Source organism: Arctopsyche grandis, chromosome 8, assembly GCF_051622035.1.
Source record: "Arctopsyche grandis isolate Sample6627 chromosome 8, ASM5162203v2, whole genome shotgun sequence".
In the NCBI taxonomy this organism is placed as follows: Eukaryota; Metazoa; Arthropoda; class Insecta; order Trichoptera; family Hydropsychidae; genus Arctopsyche; species Arctopsyche grandis.
This window is the reverse complement of record NC_135362.1, coordinates 12250258-12262977: the sequence shown is the minus strand read 5'-3', so window position 1 is coordinate 12262977 and position 12720 is coordinate 12250258.

Below are 12720 nucleotides of genomic sequence, written 5' to 3'. Positions count from 1 at the left end.
GTGAGGGCATTCCATTTTGATTTGAGCCTTTTAGATAAAAACTTTCATATCTTTTCATATGAATGTATTTATTAAATGGCGTTGCCCGGCTCAGCCAAGTATTTCCCGCCTTCACCAGGTGTCACTCGGGAAAATTTACTTGCTGATGAATTTGGATTTGAAGTTAAAAAAACTGTCTTCAGGGTAATAAGAAAATTTCAAAAGCTTTTATTTTGGATCAGTAGAGGACACTGATATTTCATGAAAAGGAGAATGTAAATAAATTATATATTAAGTTTAATCTATTAAATAAATATGTGATTCAGATTCAGATTGACTGGTTTTAATTACGAATTCGAAATATATAATGTCTTTTCACAAGTATACAAATGAGTGTATTTTCGTCCTTCGAAAAAAGTCTTCATAAATAAATATATTCAATATACATATTTACAATAAATTATTAGTTTCAATGTGCACGTGTTTATTTAATATACACTTAAAACCTATCCGATATTATTTTTAAAGTAAGCCTGATCTTTGCGAGATGACAATAGTGTAGGTATTTATAATTATATGTAGTTGTATGTAATTCAAGTGTTACCATGACATTTTAAAAACGGTTGTTTATGATACACTTATAGATATCTTGAGGAAGTTAATTAGTACTTGGTTGTTGAAGTGAAGAATATATTATGATATATGAGGCATAACATTATACTAAGCAAGACTACAAATTATAAATATATTTGTTATAATGTAGATTACTATCACACTATTAAAACTTGCAGTCATCATAATTATGTGCTTTTTTTATTCTTATTCAGTTTGTGTTATTTATCGATTGCGAACCAACATGAAACAATATGTTCAACTTAACAAGCAACGGTATAAATTTATTCATAACAAAAAAAAAAACTTCAGGATTCATTACACCGTAAGGAGATTTGTTTACGCTTTTATTCTCAAGTTTGACACTTTAATTTTCACAGTGTAATTTATTCATGTCAGAAAGTCACCTCGGCATACTTTCTCTTGCGCTTATTTTTCTTGTTTCATTTTAAAAATCGATGCTGGGAAAATGGAGACAAGCGCCGAACAAACAGCAATACAATCCTGCAAATATCTAATATAAAATTAAATATTTTCCTAGTTAAAAAAAATAAAACACAAAAATATTATACCATAAATTAACAGCAGTAAGGTTTAAAAAAAAAATAACCCGTACTTACCAGAAAAAAAGGTAATAAATTATGACGGCAACTGGTTTTTACGTTTTTTACTCGGCGTTCGGTGTGGGGTAATGCGATTTTGATCAACTCGTATAAATTACAGCACTTTCAGACCAAACGTGAGAATTTGGAATACCGCCGTCTGTAATTTTTTTTACATCTTGGTATAATTTACGACTATGCTTTTTTTTTTTGTCAATTTGTATTTCGACAAATTGTTAGTTTTGCATTTGTCGACGTAATTCATAATAAGTCAATTTGGAAATTGAGGCTCACACGCGTTTCGCAATTTATACATAGTCTGAAGGAGTGAGTTTTCAATGTATATATTTTCATGGTCTTCAAATGAAATTTACTATTTATTATTTTTTTCAGCAGTTTTTCACAACTAAGTTGTATATGTTACGGTCCAAGTGTTGACTCCGGTTCGTTCATGAACATACTAGTTTGCTCATACACGAACTATTGGCTAACAGTCAAAAGCTTCAAATAGACTCGTCAGGTGTCGAATGAAACTTTTAGCTGTCAAATCCTTTGATATGTAAAACGCCATGTACACATTTAAAAGGGAATTTCTATGGAAACCACATTACAACATTGCTATAACTCCCGTTTTAATTAATACATATTTAAAAAATTGCGACCCAGAGAAAGCATACTTATGTATTATATGGTTCGGTGATTACTGGTCACAAATTACTCGTCACAAAGTCACTAAAATCTCTATAACGGAACATCTGGCAGCCGAAAAGTCCATCATACTAACGATAACTATCATAGTTACGAGAACTTGAGTGCCAAATATTGTGTATTCGCGATTTTCATGACAAAAATTATCTTTGTGACCACCCCAATGTGACGAATAGTCCAATTACCGTATTATATACATATGTATGTATAAAGGATAGGACAAACGATTGAAAATATTGTTGCGTAAGTGTGGGTTGAGGATCCAAATAAAAGGCCAAAGTCGCTTCACAGCATTTATTGAGTGATTCAGGAGATCCACGCGCAGCTAGCACACGTTCTATAATGATCTGATATGGCCTAAGTACCTCCTTATGAAGGGCAAGTCGCTCATTACAGCTTCCCCGATCTGTTTGTTTCTCCATTGTTTTAAGTGAGTCTCTAGGAATTCTCCCAACCACTTAGAGTCTCGCTAGGTCTATTCGGAGGTCTCCATTGCTAGCCCCCGAATTCACTTTAGACGGCGGATAATCCTCATAATGTTTCCACGTTATAATATTCAAACTTATGGCTTATAGTTTGTGCATGAACAGACTAGTTTGTTTGTCAATTTGTTTTTTCATGTAGACTATAACTGGCCAGATTGATTCGTGTATGAACAAACTAGTATGTTCACGAATAAACGAAATATACATTTGGACTGTAACCCTATACACAAATGGAAGTTTGACTCGGTGTTTGCATTTATGTTTAGCACCGAGAGGTTACCGGGTGCGATCCCGTGCTAATCTTTAATACTGCTCGTCATACTTGGATATTTGTGACTCCAAGTCGATCGTTACTTATCAGAGTGTGCCAATTTAATTGATATCATCGTTGAAACGGTTCCTCAAATTGGCAAAAATCATCCTACCCGCTTTGTCACAAATATTTGAATTTGATTTATGTACAATGTGTAAAAGTCTAAATCTATAGATGTCTCTATGGATTAATTAATTGTTAATTTCATGTTCTTCAGCCTTTCGAAATCCGGCGATTTATGTTATAAAAATGCTGCAATGTTTGTAATTAATTGTCTAGGAAGGCGCATTGTGTGGCCTACCTATTAGGCCTTCCTGGTATACATATATCTATGTAAAAAAAATATATCTGAAGTAAATCAAAGTATATACATATAATATTTTTTTGTTTTGCTGAAAATACTTATGCACGCGTTTATTTTAAAAAGCGCTTTAAAAAGTGTAAACTTAGCTTAATCGTTTATATTTTTTCCTGGAACGGACCGTGCAAGGGGAGAATACCGGGATAATTCTGGAAAAACTAAAGCTGCGGTTTTTTTAAATTATTTTGAGACCGGAAGTAACACGTAAATGGGTCGGCACTCCTTTACCGGTTGCTGATTTAGAAAAGCTCTTTCACCCTTCTCGACTGTTTTTCCGCTGTTAGTTCGCCGGTTGCATTGAATTTTCCGACATTATAATGTATTAAAAAGTACTTTTTTTATTACGGAAACGACGACGCTCAGTTTTCTCTTTGGCAAACTTGGTCGTAGGTGGTATATAAAAAGATGAGTTTTCTACCCCTAGTCGAGTCTTGTTTCAAAGTACAAGCCTTGATTTTACATAGTACTTTTTTGCTGTTCATTATGTGCATAATTCGCTTGTTAACATTATTTATATGTATGTCAGGAATACCCACTATTTATTTTATTTAATAATACAAATAAAATAAGTCAAAATTTTCCATCAACACAATACTTTCACTATTCAAGATAAATGTGACAAATTAAAAATATCGTTCAAACAAAATCTTGAAACAAATGAAAGTAATTAATATTAAAATTATCAGAAAAAAAAATTGAACATATTCATGGCTTGTTTGTTTGAAAAATGTATCATACGTGGATTTTAGACCAACAATTTATATTTTGTGCGTAGATCAATGGATTCGTCACAACCCCAGAAAGGTGTTAATGATATGTATGTAAAAACTTTTGCATTTAAATATTAACTATTTTAAAATTTTCACTATTGATAATTGGTCATTGTTATTTTGATCTAAGCAACATGTTGTATATTAATATTTATGTACACATATGTATATGGGGTGAGACGAAAAAAATTATACGATAAATATCTTAAAAATAAACTCTTTAAATGTAAAGTAAATTTTCGCTACACAAACAAAACTCAACATACATAGATTTGTCACAAAGTAATTTTAAAAAGTTTTCATCACTCATGTGAGTAGTACTTTCCCGAAAATTGTCCAATACTTACTTCAATATGGTTCCGAAATTCGTTGAATTTTTGAACAGATGCTATTCTCCAATCCCTAAGCATTTTGAGGTCATACAAATATGAAAATTTTTTAGTGGAATTTAGTACAGTGTGTGTTTATCCACCTGTACCTAATCTTGTTAGAACAAAACTATTGAAAATTTTCTATTTATAAATCAAAAAAAGTTCAGAAATTGGGCTGACGAATTAATGGATTATGTCTGCCAACGTGTCGAGCATTTTTTGATGTCCGGTATATCCCATAAAAAATGCTATTTTATGTAATTTCATTCTATTTAGCTAGTCAATGTTTAGTTTTCAAATTTCAAATGATCAAATTGTCACCCTATTATTCTGCATAGTAAGAATTATATCTACCTAATATTTAATAGCTTGGCACAGCACTGCGCGGAAAAGACTGCTTCTATTCATACTATAAAGCACCGCTTCGGCACTTTCATCCTTTCTTTGAACGAATGCAAAGTAAAATAAGCTTACATATACCAGTGGCGTCGCTAGGGGTGGTGTCATCTAAAAAATATTTTTAATTAATCATTAATATTTGTAAATTGCGCCAAAAGAGAAGCTAAGCTAAGTTTGTTTCTGGATTGTGTCTCCATCTGAATGGATCAGTTAACCTTCTTACCTTTAGGTGCATACACTGATTTCTCAGGAATTCGAAAAAAAGCCAATTGTCAATTTGAACAATTCGATGTCACCCCAAAAACGGTGTTACCCCAAAAATGATGTCACCCGGTGTAGACCGTACTCCCCTCATGGGCTTAGCGACGCTACTGCATATACATTACAAAGCAATATTGCTTGTGTCGTATCGTCGAGCCATATTTTCACAATATGACGTATCCGAAAATATTCATATGTGCATGAAAGCACTTTCGTTGGTACGGGTGCACTCGCCAAAGAAAGAAAACTGGTTCTGCTTGATACGTTTCGCTGATATGTATTGCTATATAGTACGAATGGATCGTGTCAGTTACTGCTGTTTCACATACACACGTACATATTACGGAACATATTATGTTTATCCAATTATATTATATCACTTTATGTTTAACTAGTGGTTTTACCCGGCTTCACTCGGTATTTGTAATACAAACTGCTTAAAAATTTTATTAAATTTATTTGAATACTTTTATTTTATATAAATTTATTTGAATACCCTTTTGTTTTTTTTTATTAAATTGACTTTCACGAACAAACAAACATATATTAGTAAGTCTCTTTCGAAATTATATGTTTACCAGAATCCGGCGGCCACCCCTGGCGCCTTCGCCCCCGGGGACTTTGCTTTGAAAAAAAATCGAATTGGCGCCTATTAATCGAAAAAAATAAAATCGAACCAATCATGTTTACGAACCAACCAACCAAGGTTGGTTGGTTGGTTCGTTGGTATATATATATATATATATATATATATATATATATATATATATATATATATATATATATATATATATATATATATATCATCATCATTTACAGCCATTCACCATCCACTGCTGGATGAAGGCCTCTCCAACACGCTTCCACTCGTCTCTGTTTTGCGCAACACTCATCCATCTCATTCCGCACATTTTCCTAATTTCGTTCACCCATCTTCCTTGCGGTCTTCCTTTTACTCTTTTGCCTTCTCTCGGGTACCATTCAAGCACTTTGTTTGTCCACCTTTCGTCCATCCTCCTAGCTACGTGACCCGCCCATTGCCGTTTCAATCTCTTCACTCTATCCACTATGTCCACTACCCTTGTCATATTTCTCACCCACGTGTTCCGCTTCCTGTCTTTCCTCGTTATGCCAAGCATACAGCGTTCCATACTTCTTTGAGTGCATTGGATTTTATTTTGCATCTTGGCGTTCAGTGTCCAAGTTTCACATCCATACGTCATCACTGGCAAAACGCATTGATCAAAGATCCTTTTCTTCAGGCAGAGTGGCATTTTTGATTTAAAAACAGCATTCATCCGTCCAAATGCACTCCACCCTAATTTCATACGTCTCTTTATCTCTTCATTTTTACTACCAGACATGTCAATTATTTGACCTAAATATAAATAATTATTTACTACTTCTACTGGTTTATCATCTAAGGCAGCGGTTTCCAAACTGGGAGGCGCGCCTCCCTGGGGAGGCGCGGACTATTGCCAGGGGAGGCGCCAAAACTTTTATAAAAAAATAATTTTCATACCATAATATCTACAAATAAATAAAACTTCATATCGTAGCTTAACAGTAAAAATTCAATACATGAATATTTATTTTTATTTTTCTTTCATTTTTATATCTACATTTAATTCCTATAAAAAAATATCCGGAGAGGAAGATTTTAAAAATCGCGCCTTTGCAAACGCTCTTTTTCGGTAATGCACAAAACGACCTTTAGTTGCATGAAACAATAACCTCAAATTTATAAATCACTCGTGGCTGAAGCGTATTGTCGGGATGTGATATTGTTTTTATCGTGATTTCTTTCTGAAAATAATAGTTAGTATATTTTTATAATTACATTTAATTATTATTTGTTTAAATTATATCAATAAAATATTTTTTAGCCGAATGGATAAATTTTTGAGTGATTACAAGAGAAAAGTCGACAATAATGAAGATACTGATGCTTATATAAGTGGGAATAAAAGCAAAAAAGAACAAGGAGATAAAGATTTGAAGAAAAGACGATACAGTTCATCGAAATAATAGTTAATATATTTTTATAATTACAATTCATTATTATTTATTTTAAATTATATCAATAAAATATTTTTTAGCCGAATGGATACATTTTTGAGTGGTTACAAGAGAAAAGTCGACAATAATGAAGATACTGATGCTTATACAAGTGGAAATAAAATCAAAAAAGGATAAGGAGATAAAGCTTAAAGTGTTATTATAGATGGTTTAGAAAAACCAATGTGTTTGTTGTGTTCGAAAGTTTTGGCTTCAGATAGTATGAGACCAGTCAAATTAAAACGGCACCTAGAAACTACATTCTGAATACGTTGAAAAGCCCGTAGAATTTTTTCAAAGAAAATTGGATGAGATAAATATTCAGAAGCAAACGTTCAAAAAAATACTTTCAGTTACACCAAACGCATTATTGGCTTCGTACCATGTCTCTTACCGAATCGCAAAATGTAAGAAAGCACATATAATAGGAGAAACCCTACTTTTACCAGCAGCTGTTGATATGGTTCGAATAATGTTCGGCGAATCGTATGCAAAACAGTTGAGACAAATTCCACTAGCTGATAATACAGTCGGAAGGAGAATCAATGATATATCTGAAGATATTTGCGATCAATTAGTTTCTCGGCTTTGTACTTCAAAATTCGCAATACAAGTAGATGAGGCAACTGATATAGCTAAAGATGCCCATTTAATTGCATATGTTCGACATGTCGCGGATAATAATATATTAGAAGATATATTATTTTGCAAACCCATTCTTGGGAAGACCACATCCATTGAAATTTTTAATATAATAGACAGTTTTTTTGAAGAAAACGACATAAAGTGGAATAATTGCGTTGGATTGTGTACCGACGGAGCTCACTCAATGTCCGGACACAAAGCAGGTCTTCAAGCATTGGTCAAAAAGAAAGCACCACATGCTATCTGGACGCACTGTATGCTTCACAGAGCAGCTCCAGTGTCAAAAAATATGAGCGACGAACTGAACAGCATTTTTTCAAAAGTTATAAAAATTATAAACTACATTAAGAACAGTCCTTTGAGAGCATGGCTGTTCGCAAAGCTGTGCGCTGATATGGAAGCTAATTATACCTCACTTTTGTATTATTGTGAAGTTCGCTGGCTATCTCGTGCAAAAATGATTCAAAGGGTGTTTGAACTCAAAGAAGAAATAGCAACCTTTCTCGAAGAAAACCAACATGAAGAGGCACATTTGTGGATGAACGACAATTTTATTGTTAAACTTGCCTATTTGGTTGAAATTTTTGGAATATTGAGCGGTTTAAATAAATCAATGCAGGGATCACAAATACATCCATTTGTTCAAAAAGACAAAGTAAAAGCTTTCATTAAAAAGTTGAAGTTATGGAAATCAAATTTACAAAAGAATGAGTTGGATATGTTTTCACTTTCCAAAGATTTCTGGGCCACAGCCAATATTGAAGCAAGTAAAAATCTTTTCCTGACCACTTGGATGGTATAGTGCTGCATTTTTTCAATTATTTCAAAGACCTTGATTTCTCAAAGTTTTTATGGATACAGAATCCATTTAATTACAATGAAGAAGACGAATTCGAGCTGACAACCATCGAAAATGAAAAATTGATAGAATTATCATGCGATAGTTCACTAAAACAAAAGTTTCAAAATGAAACCATAATCAAATTTTGGATGAATCTTATTTATTTTTTATTTTTTATTTATTTTATTTCTTATCTTAGTGGAGAGTATGAATCTTTGTATTGCAAAGCAATGCAAGTGCTTCTACCGTTTGTAACATCTTATTTATGCGAAACGGGCTTTTCGGCACTAGCTGCAATGAAAACCAAATATTGAGCCAGGTTAATAGTCGAAAAGGAGTTACGAGTGGCACTCTCCATATTGCCCCCAAGATTTGATAAACGTTGTGCCAACAAACAACAACATCCGTCGAATTAAATTTTGATGTGTTAGATGTAGTTTATTATAAAAATAAATATACGTGTTTGTATAAATTTATGTTATAGCAAAACCTTTTTAATCTTCTGTCTATTGTAGGGTTAAGTATTTTTTTTTAAATAAAGGTTTATTATTTAAAACGTGTCTCTATTATTATATCTATTAAAAAATAAAAGGTGGGGAGGCGCGGCAAAAAAAATTTTTTTTTAGGGAGGCGTAGTAGCATAAAGTTTGGAAACCGCTGATCTAAGGGGATGCTATCAGGCATGCAATAACTATTGAACATTAGTTTAGTCTTATCTACGTTAATTTTTAATCCTACTTTTCTACTTTCCCTGTCCAGCTGTGTTAGTCTGATGAGTAGGTCAGCTGAATCACGAGCAACTAGAACTATATCGTCTGCGAACCGAAGGTGACTCAAAAAGCGACCATTGATGCTTACTCCGGCTGTATCCCAATCCAATTTCCTGAAAACTCCCTCAAGCACCGCATTGAATAACTTGGGCGAGATTGTATCTCCTTGTCTTACTCCTTTTCCTATGCTAAATCTATCTGTACCTGAAAAAATTTTAACCGAAGCTGTGGCATTCTTATATATTGCAGCTAACAGTCCCACATAGGGTTCCGGCACTCCCTGTGTTTTTAGAGCGTTAAGTAATGCATTATGACTAACTGTATCGAAGGCTTTCTCATAATCGACGAAACCTAGGCACAATGGCCGTTGATATTCGTTGGCGCGCTCGATTAGTTCGCCAACTACTTGGTCCATTGTGCTGAAATTTGCCCTAAACCCTGCCTGCTCTATAGGTTGGTTCTCGTCGAGGATATTCTTCAGCCTTTCTGTAATAACCTTCGTGAAGAGCTTGTAGACCGCTGAAAGTAGACTAATGGGTCGGTAGTTCTTGATATCGCTTTTGTCGCCTTTTTTGTGTATTAAAATGATAGTTGCGTTATTCCATCCTTCTGGTATAGCTTGGTTCTGGATGCATTTGCTGAAAAGCCTAGCTAAGATATTAAATAGGGGGGGGCCGCCACATTTTAGTAAGTCAATGGGAATATTATCTTCCCCTGGGGTTTTACCGTTCTTTGCAGTTTTTAGCGCGGCCTCTACTTCGCTAGGCAATACTGCAGGAACCCTTTGGCCGTGTGTCGATTCCAGAGCGGGGAATTGGCTGTTGTCGTTCTCGTATAGTTTTGCATAGAACGTGTAAACTCTGTCTATGATTTCTTCTCTATTCCTAATTATTACTCCGCTGATTGCGATCATTTGGTTTTTGCCTAAGAAAAGATCCTGTTTGCACTTTTTCAGGCTACGGTTATTCTTAATGGTATTTTCTATTAGCTTGCTGTTAAAATCCCTGACATCCCTGACTATTCTCTTTTTAATTTCCTTATTTACTAGATTGTATTCTTGCTTATTATTATCCCTATCTAAATTCCTTTTATGCTTAATTAGGTTTTTTGTTTCCGCTGAAATTTTGCTTAATTTAATCTGATTCCTGAATCCACCTAATTTCTTACCTGTTGAGGTTAGAACCGAACTAATTACAGTGTTCAATTCCTCGATGTCTGCTTCTGGGTTTAATTTCCCGTATCGATTTCCAAGTTTGAGTTCGAATTCCTTTTTCCTAGACCTTAGTTGAGCGAAATCTGGAGAGTTACTGCATCCTTTTATTAATTTCCTACGTTCGCAAGTTATATTAATGGCCATCTTGGCACGGACTAATCTGTGATCGCTACCTATATCTACTTTACTTAAAACACTAACGTCTTTAACGGAGTGCAGGGCATTTGTTAGGATGAAATCGATCTCGTTTCTGTCTCCTTTAGGACTCTCCCAAGTCCACTTATTGTTGGTGTTTTTCCTGAAAAATGAATTAGTGATAAAGAGCCTGTTGTGTTCTGCGAATTCTATGAGGCGATCGCCTCTGTCGTTTCTTTGGCCGGTACCAAAATTGCCTACTGCTCTTTCTGTATTTGCCTTTTGTCCTATTTTTGCGTTAAAGTCGCCCATGATTATTTTAAAGTGGTGACGGCTATTATCGTATGCGCCCTGTATTTTTTCGTAGAAGTCTTCTATTTCCTCGTCTGGGTGGCTAGATGTGGGGGCGTACACTTGGAAGATTTGACAAGTGTACCTGCTCGAGATTCTTAATACTATATAGCATATACGTTCCGATATGTCGCTTATTTCTATAATATTTCTTTCTATTCTCTTATTGATAAGAAACCCTACTCCTCCTATTCTACCATTTGGTAGCCCTCTCCAGTAGAGACAGTTACCACTTTTTAGGATTATTTGGTTTTGCTGTTTTCGTCTTACTTCACTAAGTCCTACTATATCCCATTTGATATTTTCTAATTCATTCTCTAATGCAAGCACACTTCCTTCACTCGATAACGTTCTTACATTGTACGTGGCTAAATACAGGTTTCTATTAGCTAAGCTATCATCCATCGTCACTCTTACCTTGTTGGAGGTTTGGATATTATTTTTCTCGCATTTATCCAAGATGTGTTGAGAAAAAGGCGGTACTTGAGAGAGATTTCCATTCAAGGAGTGAGTTCTTACCGCCATAGACTCTTCTCTGTGGTCAGCTTTGACAGATAGTCATCCTAGGTATCACTTGGATCACTTATGAGTTATTACATGCCATTTAACAGGGTTACTTTGTAAGTGAAAGTAGTTAGTTATGATAATAATAGATTAGCAATTGTTATACTACTTTTTTACAGATCTTTATCGTGAGACGCCTCTTTGGAGACAACGGATTTATATATGTGAGTGCGGTTTGCAATTTAATATTTTAATAATAACTTTAGTAAAGAATATAAAATTACACGAATTACTTTAATATAATTTAAATATGAAAAGAACTGATAGACAGTTGGGAAACACCGTTTCTGTTTGCTATTATTCTATTAAGTAAAGTTCGTTAAAGATTTTTTGGCTGGAAGCAATTATGTGGGAGATTTATTGCTTCTGTGGGACCGAACCTTGGCTGACGAAGAACCCTTTTTTTTTTGTATTCAGGTAAGGAGATGTATCTCGTTCGTATATGCTTTTGTTCAGATTCGACACAAAAATTAGCACAAAATTTTTCGAAATAACTGATATAAAACCGCTTTTTACGACCGATTTGCTGTTTATTTTTACACTTAAATTATACTAGGATGCAATTAGTAAAATAAGTGAGTAGATGGTTAAGATTTTAGATTAAATTTCGTGCAATAGCCGGGTTTAAGCGAGTAATAGCGGGGAGAACGCGGAAGCACGTCTTCCCCGCATGACACGAAAGACCGAACTCCATATATATATATATATATATATATATATATATATATATATATATATATATATATATATATATATATATATATATATATATATATATATATATATATATATATATATATATATATATATATATATATATATATATATATATATATATATATATATATATATATATATATATATATATATATATATATATATATATATATATATATATATATATATATATATATATATATATATATATATATATATATATATATATATATATATATATATATATATATATATATATATATATATATATATATATATATATATATATATATATATATATATATATATATATATATATATATATATATATATATATACACATATATATAAAAAGTTTCTTTCGAAATTATATATTAGATTATGCATTTAGTAATATTTTAGTTTTTATTCTTTTCTTTTCATTTTTTTGTCTGTATGTACTCGATATATTATGTATTTTGTAAAAATCTATAATTGGGCTCATATGTTATTTTGTTATATTTATTTTTTATTTTTATGAATTTCTACATATGAGGCCTGTTGATTTTTCAATAAACAAATAAAT